At 35.5% G+C, this 13,137-nt stretch overlaps 1 long non-coding RNA gene across 1 annotated transcript in view; it reads right to left on the reverse strand.

Annotated features, from left to right (window-relative positions):
• Positions 1–222: 222 nt before the first annotated feature.
• LOC128868090 (uncharacterized) overlaps positions 223–13,137 on the reverse strand; it is an 88,194-nt gene continuing 75,279 nt past the window's right edge. Inside the window, exon 3 of the long non-coding RNA XR_008455061.1 lies at positions 223–1,770. This is a non-coding gene — a long non-coding RNA (uncharacterized LOC128868090). The remainder of the gene's footprint in view (positions 1,771–13,137) is intronic.

Below are 13,137 nucleotides of genomic sequence, written 5' to 3' on the forward strand. Positions count from 1 at the left end.
ATGTTTTTGTTTCCATTTTACACGCTTTTAAAGAAACACCCAAAAAACACCATTTTAAGTGGCTAAGTTTTTGTTGTAATTTATGTCATTAGAATATGCAAAACCATAGTAATATAGATTAATAAAATTTTATTCTACATTCAGCCTTTAAATTGCAAAAATTCATATTTATATTCATAGACTTCTCAAACAAAATTTTTTTCAACCCACATTTTGTTATAACTTTTCCGCAAATATTTTCATGTCCCCTTGTATCCAAAAATGTGCTACCTTGCGATTTAACTTCCTCTTTTGACCACATTCTGACCTCACTTACCGACACAACTGATCCCAGTTGACCTATCATTACACGCCGGGCTTTCTATGTCATTTTTCACATGAATACCTCGGCATTTTTTGCTCCCATCTAGTGGCTTTGCCTACTTGAACCTGCTGCACTGGTGGCAGTGTGTTATCTTTATTACATTTTTGGCACACTTTGGCTTACCTTTATCATCATTGGGTGTTGTTTGGTCATCACTCATCTTGATGGATTTTTTGGTTTATGCTGTCGTCTCGTTGCGTATTTTTTCGTTTCTATTTTGGATTAGTTCGATTTTGCTTCGCTTGTGCTTTGCTTTGTATGCTATTTGCTTGTATGTTTTTTGCTGGTCTACTGGAATATTTGATTAGTCGATTATAGAAGAAGTTGTTATTTGTTTTGTTCTTGTTGTTGTGTTGCTTTTGTTTGACTTTTTTGGCAGCTGCTTTTAGTCGTTCTGTTATTTGATATTTTTCATCGTATTTTTGTTCGTTGTTTGATTTTTTCTTGTTGTGGTAGCTTTATTACTTTTATGCTTTGAATTCTTAATATGTTTTTTTCATATATATTTTTAATTATTTTGTTGTTATTATATTTTATTATCTTATGTTGTTGTTATTTTTATTTAATATTTTTTGTTATCCCAATCAGAATTACAATTTTTTGTAATGTTTCTCGTTTGGTAGTCGCGCTGGACACTCATGTTTAGCTATGTTCTTAGCATTTTCTAGCATTTATGAAATTCTTTAATGTACAGCAGATGCAAGCATTGAACTGGGGAATTTTCCTTTGTACAAATGCGCAATTTTAGTAGGTTTCCGCGTTCATTTCAGTTGTCATTGAACTTTAAACGTAGAAGTTTTTTTTTGAACGTACAGTAATTGCTGACTTGGCTTGGCAAAGTAATTCGTTGCTTACTGTTAAACTTAGTATTTTTTTTTTATTATTTTAAATCATTACTTAAGAACTTCGTATATGTTGTTGTAGATTTTTCTTTACCAATTTTTTATATTTTTATATTTTTTTTTTTTTTTTTCAATTTTTTAAAGATATTCTGACTTATCTCTGCATTTGCTGCCTTTTCAAGCAAGTACTTCGCCTTGTTAAGCTTGTTGTTGTAGCCGCCATGGGCGCCGTTATGACTTGCCATGCATTTTTAATAAATTCACTCGTCAACTGCCTCAACAGCAACGCGGCCATTAACTGGTTCAGTATAGTTAGACTGAGTGGCCAGGCCATCGCTTCTGCCTCGTTGTGTCTCTGTGGCATTTCACGCTAATTCCAATGTAGCCTAGTTTGGTATCTTTAAATTTATCTAACACTGCCACGGCAAAGTATTAACGAATATCTCAATTACTCTCCTGGTGTCTTTGAAGCAGCTGGGCATTAGAATGCGGACGATTATTGCTCATACGCAATGTCCAACAATCTGAGATGTAGATTTGTGCAAGTTGCGCATATTTGCAATGCTGCGTGAGAAAATATGAAAAGAAAATTAAATTTTATTATTCAGTATTATTATTTAATTATTTATTTTAGAAAATTATCTGTAATATGAAATTTTTTTTTAAATCGAATAAAAATGTTCTTTCCTTTCTTTGGAAGGTTTTGTACATTCTCAAAGTGGTATGCTGAGTTTTTTTATGGGTATAACATAAATGGTATCCCTCTAAATCTTAAGAAATGCAACATTTTTTGCTTCTCACGGAGAACAGCTCCTATAGCTTCTTATAAAATGCGCGTCTACTGTCTAGAACTGGTATATGGTATAATATTGTTGACTTATTTGTTACATCGGAGATCAAACTTAATTTAATTTCTATATAATTTTCACATAAGTGAAGACCAAAAATTAAATCCAAATCATCGAATCGGCTTCAGAAAAACTCACGGTACCACCGAGCAAGTACACAGATTCGTTAATCATATTCACAAAGTTTTCAGCAAATGAAGTATTGCACAGTCGCATTTCTCTGCGTCAAATACGAAAATGGTCTATGTGGTAGTATCGAAGTTCGAACCGGAGTTAGGAAAGGATATGTATTATCTCCACTCCTGTTCACTCTAGTCCTGGACCTAGCAATGCGACAAGCATGTGCGGTCAGCAGGGATATTTCCTGAGGTTTATGCGGCCAGCTTGAAAACCTAGACTCCGCGGCAACATTTGTTTCGCATAAATACTCAGATGCATCAACTAAACTACAAGCGGTATGCCATGCACAAACAGGTCTAAGAATTAATATGGCAAAGAATAAAGTTATACGGATTAAGACCACCGAAACGTAAGTCCTTGATATTGCTGACACGCCGCTTGAAGATGTAGATGCTGTTTTGCTACCTTGGGAGCATAACTTCAAAAAACGGCGGTTCAACAACTGACATACGCAACCGAATGTCTAAGGCACGCGTTGCATTTGCATGCTATACAAGGTATGGAGATCAACATCACATCTCCAGGCACACAAAACTGAAAATATTTGATGCGCACGTGAAGCCGGTAGTTCTGTATGGATGTGAAACGTGGAAGTTAATAATAGGCATATCACAATCATTGCAATCCTTCCTAAAGCGTTGCCTACGAAAGATAATGCGGATATTCTGGTCCGATATTATAAGCAACGCTGATCATTGGGTGGCTACCGGGTAAACCCCAGTACACATAGAAATTATGCGTCGCAAGTGGAAATGGATCGAACACACATTGCGCAAACCACGAGATGACTTCGCAAGCACAGCACTAGACTGGAATCTCCAAGGAAGCCGTAGGTGCGGGAGACCAGCCAACACATGGAGGCGACAAGTAGCAGCAGAAGCGGACAGTGCAGGCCGCTCCTGGAGCCAAATTAAACATCTTGTTCTAAACAAATGAAGTTATAACTTGTTTTATGAGGCCCCATATATATGTATATATCACTTCTACGCTTAACGTATAAAAGTATACTACTGTACTTCCAAAAATATATGTCTCATGAAAAATTGTAACCAAATATTTTTTTTCCAAATTTAAGGGGTTAGGGGTAGTCAGAGGCCCGAAAAAAAAATGATTTTCAATATTTTTTTTTGCTAGTCAGTTGCTTTATTTTACAAAAATAAAAACAAAAGATTAATACATCAAGTTTCGACTTGAATTGAGTAAAATTTGAATAAAAAAAAAATTAATAATTGTAAAAATTATCGCTGCTTGTGTGGAACCCGTTACTCCAGAAGTCCCTTGCGGTTATCATCGCCAGCTCTTGGAGATTCATCTAAAATCAATAGTAAAAGAGAAATTAGTTTTATTCATAGATAATCTTGTGCCTGATCAAAGCTTCTTTTTTAAATTAACAATATGGCGGCCTCAAGAAATATTTTTCAGATTTTCAAGAAAAAATTCGAAAAAACGAGATTTTTGAAAAAAAAAAATCCTTCGATCAGGCACGAATTTTTTCTATATAACCCGTAGCAATGGACTGGCGCCTACATTTCCGAAATCTGTTTACTGTAAAGTGTTTTGTGACAAGTCTGAACAGAAAACTTGTAAGCTTTCTACTAAAACTTGGAAAAAAAGATGATCGGTTGGTGGGCGATATTATTACAGGACATAAACCATGGGGCTAGCATATGACCACCATTGCAATCATTGAGGACCCAGTGCGCTTGTCTTGCTTGAAGGAGGCGGATAGTACTGAGCATTTTCTCTGAAGTGTCCTGCCTTTGCTAGAGCAAGGCTATGGGTTTTGGGTTCCGATGTCGTGAGAATGAGTAAAATTCGTCCCCTAAAACTGGAGGATATTTTCTGATTTGTCAAAGACAGGACTAACTATCTTTGTCTTTGCCTCTATTCTTTCCTATCTCCTTTTCTACTTTCCTCCTTGACTATCTACCCGCTTTCCAGAGCTCTAAATACAAAATGGGGTTTTTAGTCTAAGTGTTTTAGGAGCCACCAAATCTCTTGGTGCTTCTTGGCTCAACCTATTCAAATTTCAAATTTCAATTCCAGGAGTTTGTTAGCTGTTTAACTTCAAACAAAGTACAACAATAAGAAAAATTTAGGTATTCAAGTATTAAAGTATTCAAGCATTAAAAAGTATACCATCGTCATTATTTGGCGAATCAGCAAAATCCTAGCTGTAATGTCAATTATCCCCCTAAACGCCGAATTATGGCATATTTTATAAAAACTTACAAAATTAAATTTCAAGAAACAAACTATCAACATTTATGTATATAGTCGCATTTATATTGCTTTTCTAATCTATTTGTATAGTGCAATTTGCTATCTCTTTCGCCGATAACGCCCACCTAATTCCCTGCATAGAAGTATAATTCCATATCATTATGACTCAGTGAGCGCTGATCGCAAAATAAACTATTTTGCAAATCCACTTTAATGCTCAATTGCACAATTAAACTGCAAACAGATTACCGAATTTACATACAGCGCGCAAATCCTCCATCAACATGTATACCTATTTTTAGAAACAGCACTGTTTTTTTTTTTTGTTTTATGGCAGCAAATCCGTGCGCCTACAGCTAAGCCATTCAGATGCCGACCAAACGCAATGACAATCAATGATTGGAATAAAATGGTTTTGTCAGAAAAAGTAGACGCCATTAATTCACACAATCTGTGCTTTACGTGCAAACGAACCTGGTAATCCACAAAAATACAAACAAGCAAACATACATACACACATACATGGGCATACTGATACATACACACATATATATATAAACATATGGAGACTAATCGCATGCAGGAGGCAGCGCCATATCAATGAAAAACTGTAGCGGTCGGGAGTGTAGGAGTAGTTGAATTGTAATAAGTCTAGTAGAGAGAATACAATTGATTTTGTCAGCATTGTGCGAAAGTAGTGAAAAGCAGTCAAAGCGCTGTAATCAAACTAAAACTGATTGTTATCAAATCAGAAAATTGGTTTGCCTGTGCACTGCAGCGCTTCTCCTCGCAGCGCCGTGCCAATATGATTGAAATTCCTCGACTCGGCTCTGAGCTCATTGTGCTTTATATAATTCTTAAGCTATGATAAGCAGTATTTTAAAGTAGATTTCATTTTTTATTTCGTGCCTTTGCATTTCCTATGAAGATTTCGTTCGAATTAATGGTTATCGCCCAGGATACAGGGAGGCAATATTTTCAACGCTTCACTTACTTTGCTTGCTTTTAGCTATAGCCATAAATTTTCCACTGCTCTCTTTGTATTGCATTGAAGAAAATGGCTTTCTTTTTTTCTATCAAATATGTACCAATAATCTAGTTAGCCCTTATTTTTGGTGTTTTTGGTGGCCTACATTTAGGCGTGCCATTATGCTGACAATTTATTAGATTGTAACATAGAAGATGTGAGCCGCAATGGAAGCGCACAAAAAGTGCACGAAAGCAAAAAAAGAACAAAAAAAGACAAAAAAAAAAAAAAACAAAAAAAAAGAACAACAAAGAAGAAGAAGCAAGAACAGAGAAAAATCTACTGGTACAAGCAAAACGCGTGGCAGTACAGAAAAGAAAGCTGTCCGCTATGTTGTCTCAAGGGATTTGCAGTGCTTGCTTACAGTTTTTATGGATGTTTTACATTTTTTACATTGACCTTTTTTTCAAATACCTCTGCTGTTGTAATTCTTATTGGCTTTCTTATTTTTTATAGAATATTTGTTTCTTTACACTTCGTTTTTTTCTTTTGTTTTTTCTTCACCTTTCGAGAAAATGTGATGGACTCGCACTGCTGAAGTTTTGTTTGCTTTACGTGCGAGACAGCTTTATTATTTCGTTAGACTATTAAAAAAGGGTGCAGATAAGAAAAGTGCTTAAATTTTTTTAAATTAAATGTTTATAGAGGCAAATCAAACAAAAGATTAGTGTAGCAGAAATTAATACCCTAGACAATGCATAATAAAAATGTTGGGGCCTCCTGTGTGAACATTGAAAATATAAAAAAATATTATCGTGAATTACATCAGAATACATTAGAAATTTCATCAAAAGCTACAAACGCCACGCTCAGGCAGATCGTTCAAGAAGAACTTGACACAACAAAGACCACCAACAGCAAACCCTGGATCTCTGACACCACTTGGGGCATTATTCAGCGCAGAAATGAACTTCAAAGGCAACTTATCAGCGATGGCTCCCTTCGGCCAGACTACAGAGAAGTGGCGAAGCAAGTAAAAAAATCAGCAAAAATTATAGGAGAAAGTTCGTTGAAGACCTTCCTGGCGATGCCGAAGGGGCAGCAGGGGTAAACAACATGAGACAGCTGTACCGCATAGTTGGCCGCCTAACTAACCAGCGGAGTAACAGCAACCAGCCGATCAGAGATCTGATTGGTGCCTTGCTGACTTCCAATGATGACCAGCTCCGCAGATGGAAAGAACACTTTGAAGCAACTAGCAACATTGCTCTTACCAGCATACCTAGCTTTTGAAGTGGGCAGCACAACAACAACCAGCAATAAAATAACAACATCCTGCCCTAGCCTAGCGGAGATTAAAGATGCAATTAAGAAGCTGAAGCTCAACAAAGCTGTGGGCGAAGATGGCATACAGCCTGAACTAATAACAGCCGACCCACAAATATCAGCGTAAATTCTTCATCCCCACATCACCGCCGTCTGGAGCAATGAAAAACTGCATCCGTCCTGGACAAAAGGTATTATGGTGAAGCTGTCGAAGAAAGGCGACCTGCGTGACTGCGGAAACTGGCGAGGAATTACCCTATTTAACATCATCTACAAAATTTTAGCCGTGATCATACAAAGCAGGCTAAGAGATATCGAACGCTCCTTAAGAGATGAGCAAGCTCGCTTTCGCCCTCACCAAAGCTGTGTTGATCAAGCCAACACATTTCGGATTATAGTAGAACAATCAGTTGAGTGGCGCTCCGCGCTCTACATGCTATTCGTAGACTTTAAGAAGGCGTATGACACTATCAAACGAGACGCCATTTAGCTGGCACCGAGTAGAAAGGGAGTTCCCGCCAAGATAATCCGCTTCATTAAAGCCATCAACGAGAACTCCGAACTGGCAGTGCTTCACGAAGGCGATATCAGTGATCCATTCACTTCCAATGTGGGCATAAGACAACATTGTCCCCTGTCGCCCCTTCTCGTCACCATCGTCCTTGATGACGTCATGCGCCAACTGACCTCGCACAAAAAAGGCATCGTATGGAGTTCCACTAGATATCTTGAGGCCCTAGACTACGCCAATGACATCTGCCTCCTCTCTCACAAACTCTCCGACATCCAAGCGAAGGCGGACAAACTAGTCGCGCTGGCACGCACCCCCGGACTGGAGGTTAACATCGCTAAGACCAAGGCTATGAGAGTTAACCACAGTAACGCAAGGCGGATATTGGCTGACGGATGCTCGGCCGAATTCGTCGAAAGCTTCTGCTACCTTGGCTGCATCATCACGGCAGATGGTGGAGCGGATGAAAGATGTTAACTGTAGGCTAAACAAAGCAAGGGCGGCGTTCGGGCGTATGCATACAGTAGAATAGGCGAGTTCGCAAATCGCCAGACGCACTAAAATGCGAATACTCAGCTAATGTGCGAAGTCTGTATTGTTGTACGGAAGCAAAACATAGCTGGTCTCTAACATCATCACACAGAGGCTAGAATCCTTCATCAACAAATGCCTCCGCATCATCTGTAGAATATTTTGGCCAGACACCATCAGTAACGACGCACTGTGAAGATTAACAAACGAGGGACCGATCCCTAGGCAAATCAAATGCGGAAAGTGGCGGTGGATAGGTCACACATTGAGAAAACCACCAGATAGCATCACGATAATGGCACTGGACTGGAACCCGCAAGGGGCAGAGGTTGCGGTCGACCAAAAAACACTTGGAGAAGGTCGCTGTTGCGCGAACTAGCAGATGTCGATATCTCATGGGACGGTGGGAAAACAACATCACAGAACCGTGTACGATGGAAGAGACTTGTCGAGGCCCTACGCTCCCGAGAGGAGTGAACAAGGAAAAAAAAAAAACAAAAAAAAAAGACATCAGAATATGCGAATACGAAGACCCTTTCTAAAAACGTTGTCTGTTTTTCGCTAATAGGCCGACAAATTTGTTGATCAGGTTACAATAAACTATGTAATTTTCACATACTTCACACCAGTCGACCGCGCTGCCTTCGAAATATTTCTAAACACTCCATTTAAAGTAGAAACAGAATCAAATCGCTGAGCGAACTTTGTCGGAGAAAAGTTCGCTGTTGTCAAAACGACGGCGCAGTTCGTTTAACGGAATTGGAGACTCATTTTTTCGTTTTTGGTGCAAATTTGATTTTGGGCTTGTTTTATTGAGCGAAATGTTGCGGCGCATATCATCCGATGGCATTACTCCACCCGGCAAAGTTCGTTCAGCTATTTGATCCGATTTGACTCGTTGCTAGCATAGACTAAGGACTTGAGGACTAAGGACCTGAAGACTAAGGAAATTGAAAATAATTGCTGCTCGCATCATCGTCGGGTCCAATTGTCCAATCGCCAAATCTTTCCTTCGAAACTTAAAGCGTTTTGTGGCCGACTTTATGTGGCATGCAGCGCCATCTTGATGGAACTGCAGCTCAAATACATCGATGTTGCCCAGATATGGCCACAGACCAGTCAGTTAACATGGCACTGCAAGCATATGTAAGAAGAAGTATTCAGGAAATCCCAATTCTACCTATGAATCCAAATTCAATTCGTTTGCAGTCGATGGAATGTCGTAAGCGAGGCGTAGCTCAGACGAACGCTGGCCGAAGAATTATACTGGCGAACAAGGCGGCATTGGAATGATTTGGAGATGTTTTATCTTTTGTGAAAGATATGTGGAATATAACACCAAAAGCTATGGTAAGTAAAAAATATGAAAAGAATTTGAGTGTGTTTTTCGAAAATGACAAAACATCAACGTTTTCCAAAGAATTTTTAGCAAATACATAAATTAAATTTCCTTCTAAAAAACACATGTATTAAGTATTCTTTATACTAAGAAATTACAAAAAAAAAAGCGTGTAGCGTAGTACACATAACAGAAGGGAAACTTTCAAGGCAGACAAAGAAAGAGGGAGAGACCCGAGAGAGAATGAGAGAGAGAGAGAGAAAAAGAAAGAATATATATTTAAATAAATTCACAACATTTGTAGAGAATACAAAGAGACAAAATTTACAAAAATAAAACACCTGGTATATCAACTGCGTATATAAAGTGTCTGTCGCCAACGCGTACTGCCACAGCACGCACAATACGATCTGTCGTATTCGAACTATACGTTGCTCTCTATCGCTCCGATGTATTGGCGTGGCGTTAGAGCCGTGCGCACATATAGCGTCTAACACTAACAAGGCACGCGCATGCGCAATACTATCTATCCTATTCTAACAACATTTTGCTCTCTTTCGATCTACTATAGTAATATGGTGTTAGTGCTGTACGTTTACGCATCACTCTCTTTCTCTCTCTGTTATATTCTAACGTCTTGTATATAATGTATACGTGGTTCTCTCTTGATCCTACAATTCGAGTAACGTCGTACTACTTAGACTACAGCCTTAGCGTAGGAGTGGGAGAAAAGACGAAGGACCGCTCAAAAGGGAGACGTGAATAGCCTAAAGTGTATCTAAGATATATATAAGGAATAGCTCTCTTTCTCCTTTTCTCTACGTTATATCTTTTTTCTCTCTCGCGGAACGAAAATGCCCAAAACGTTGCATGGACTCGAAATTTTACTCTCCATTCACGCTCGTCCATCGACGCCTAAGCAGTTTCACTTAAAAAAAAAACGAATGCTGAAAGATACGGAAGATATTTCGAAAAGTCGTGGGAATCCAACTGTGAAAAATTATGAATGGAGTATAGCTAAAAGTATTAATGAAAAAAAAAAAAAAAATTTACTCAAAAAACAATTTACAAAAATGGCAAAAAAAATTATTTCTAAAATGTTTTACGAAATAAGTTAAATTTCTTTCTAAAAAAACTAAAAAAAATGCTAATGCTAAAAAAAACCGAAGATATTTCGAAAAGTGATGGTACTCCCACTATGCAACTTTATGAAAAGAGGATAGCCAAAAGTATTAATGAAAAAAACATAACCCAAAAAAAAAATTGTGCAAAAATGGCAAATCAAAATTTCTTTTCAAAAAACACTTTTTAAAAGTAAATTTTTTATCTAAAAAATAAAAAAAAATTTATATTTTAATTTTTATATATTATTTAACTAAAGATTTTTTGATAAGTTATAAGAATCCAAATATGAAACTTTATAAATAAAGGATTGTCAAAAGTATTATGAAAAACTATAACAAAAAAATAAAGTTCAAAAGTGGCAAAAAAAAAAATTAATTATTTCTAAAAGTTTTCAGCAAATAAATAAAATTTCTTTCCAAAAAATAAAAAATTTTCTAAAAAATAAAAATTTATGTCAAAAGAGACCGAAGATATTTCACTTCACAAAACTCTATAAAAAAAATTCAACATTGAATAAATCTCAAAACTTTAAAATTTTTTTTAATTTTTCTCACTTTACGTCTTACCATACTTGAGCCTGCCTAAAAACTTACTTTTAGAAAAATTAAAGACAATGTCGGAAATACTTGGATCATTTGACTTGGAATATATGAATAAATCGGCATAAGCATGTCTTTTTTTCGATTAATTTCTGATCTCATTATATTTTTTTTGTAATGAATTTTTTTATTATTTATTTCTTACTATTGTACTATTTTTTTTAATTTTTTATTATTAATTTTTTAATTTTTTATTAGTAATTTTTGTATTTTTCATTATTAATTTTTGTATTTTTTATTATTAATTTTTATTCATTTTCAAATTTCAATTCATTTTATTTCCTATAATTTTGATGGAAAAACCAATCAATTTTTGTTGCGCGCGTAGTGGCAAACCACAACGAAGCCTAGAGGGCATTTATGGTATGACATGGCGGATGACAGCAGAATGGTGGGTAGCTGCCAGCCAACAGCAGTGACATTATGCTGAATGAATAAATACTAAAAGGGATAATGCCAATCATAAGCATGATTGAATAAAGTGAAATAGTGGATAGCCGGCAGCTGAAATTGATTAAAAGGTCATTTTTTTTTTGCAACGCTGTTGGCAATTTGTGTTGGTGGGCTGCTCAAATTTGCAGTGGAATTTAATGAATATTATTATTTTGATTAATAGCTGGATATATTTTGCTGATAACTATTTGCGATGAATGAAGCGGAAGCAATATGAGCTGATAGGAATTCTATTAAAAAAATGGTATTAAAATATTGCATAGAAATAATTTTAATGGCATTTTTTTTAAAGTACTCCTATGCAAGGTTTCTATATATTTTGAGGCTTAGTCAAAAGTATTTACAATAATCAATTCGTTGGTACTTCCGCTACTGGACTTTTATTCAAGAATTGCATTGGTTTATTTCGTTCCATAAATTAGTCCTCGAATGATTTAAGTGAGTTGGCTACCGCGTACCGCAAAAGGCTAACCTAATGGATGTATTTAAGAATTTTATACATAACAAATAAATTTTTGATATCAGAAAGAATTACCCCAAGAAAATAAATAATATAAAGTGTTTTCTCAGTTGTGGACTTCAGTGGTTATCAAATGAAACAAAAACTAATGCTACAAGATACCGATGATATTTCGAAAAGTCATGGGAATCCAACTATGAAACCTTATGAATAGAGGATAGCTCACAGTATTAATGAAAAAAAAATATCAAAAAAAATTTTCCGAAATGGAAAACAAAACTTCTTTCCATAAAATGTTTAGGAAATAAATAAAATTTCTTTGCAAAAAATATTTTTTAATTATTCTTTATGCTAAAAAATTAAAAAACGGAGACGCCGAAGATATTTTGAAAATTTATGAAACTTTATATGAATAAAGGATTTTCAAAAATGGCAAAAAAATAATTTCCAAAACTTTTTATCAAATATTTTAAATTTCTTTCCAAAAAGTTTTTTTAAAAGTACACTTTTTTCTGAAAATTAAAACAAAATTCTAATATTAAACGAGACCGAAGATATTTTGAAAAGTTATGGGAGTCCAACTATGAAACTTTATGAAAAGAGGATAACCAAAAGTATAATGCAGAAAATATCAAAAACAATTTTCAAAAATGGCAAAACAAAATTATTTCCAAAATTATTTAGGAAATAAATTAAATTTTTTTCCAAAAAAACATTTTGTTTTAAGTTCTCATTATACCAAAAAATTAAAAAAAAATGCTAATGCTAAAAGAGACCGAAAGTTTTGGGAATCCCATTATGAAACTTTATGAATATAGGATAGCTAAAAGTATTAAGGTACTTGACCACCTTATAAGTTTCAAAAAATTAAATTTTTTTTTTTTACATTTTTTCAATCCTTATACTTTTAAAAATCATCACCTGAAACTGTTTTTTTAAATTCGAATTCTAACAAAGTGAAATCAGTGAAAATGTGCAGGCGCATCCTGCACTCATTACTTGCTGACTCAGCTGAAAGAAAATAGCAAGTTTTAACTTTAAACGCGTTTTTCCAGTTTTTCCAGAAATTACTTTTTTTCGAATGGCGGACACTTTATCTCCGAAACTGCTTAGCCGATTTTAATGATTTTGGTCTTGTTTTATTTGTTAAGATGTTTTGTATGCCAATTTACCACATTTTGCAAAAAAAAAGTTAATAAAGTATTGCTTTTTAAGCATAACATTGTGAAAAACAGGGGTGTTTTCTTAACTTTTTTTCAAACATCCGCCATTTTTTTATTATTTTTTTTTTTGTCAGTTTGTGGTAAATTCTCACGCAAGGAACCTTCCTTTTGAAAATTTTGTTTCTCTCTTTTGTTTTAGAATTACC

The sequence above is a fragment of the Anastrepha ludens genome, chromosome 6 (genome assembly GCF_028408465.1).
Source record: "Anastrepha ludens isolate Willacy chromosome 6, idAnaLude1.1, whole genome shotgun sequence".
In the NCBI taxonomy this organism is placed as follows: domain Eukaryota; kingdom Metazoa; phylum Arthropoda; class Insecta; order Diptera; family Tephritidae; genus Anastrepha; species Anastrepha ludens.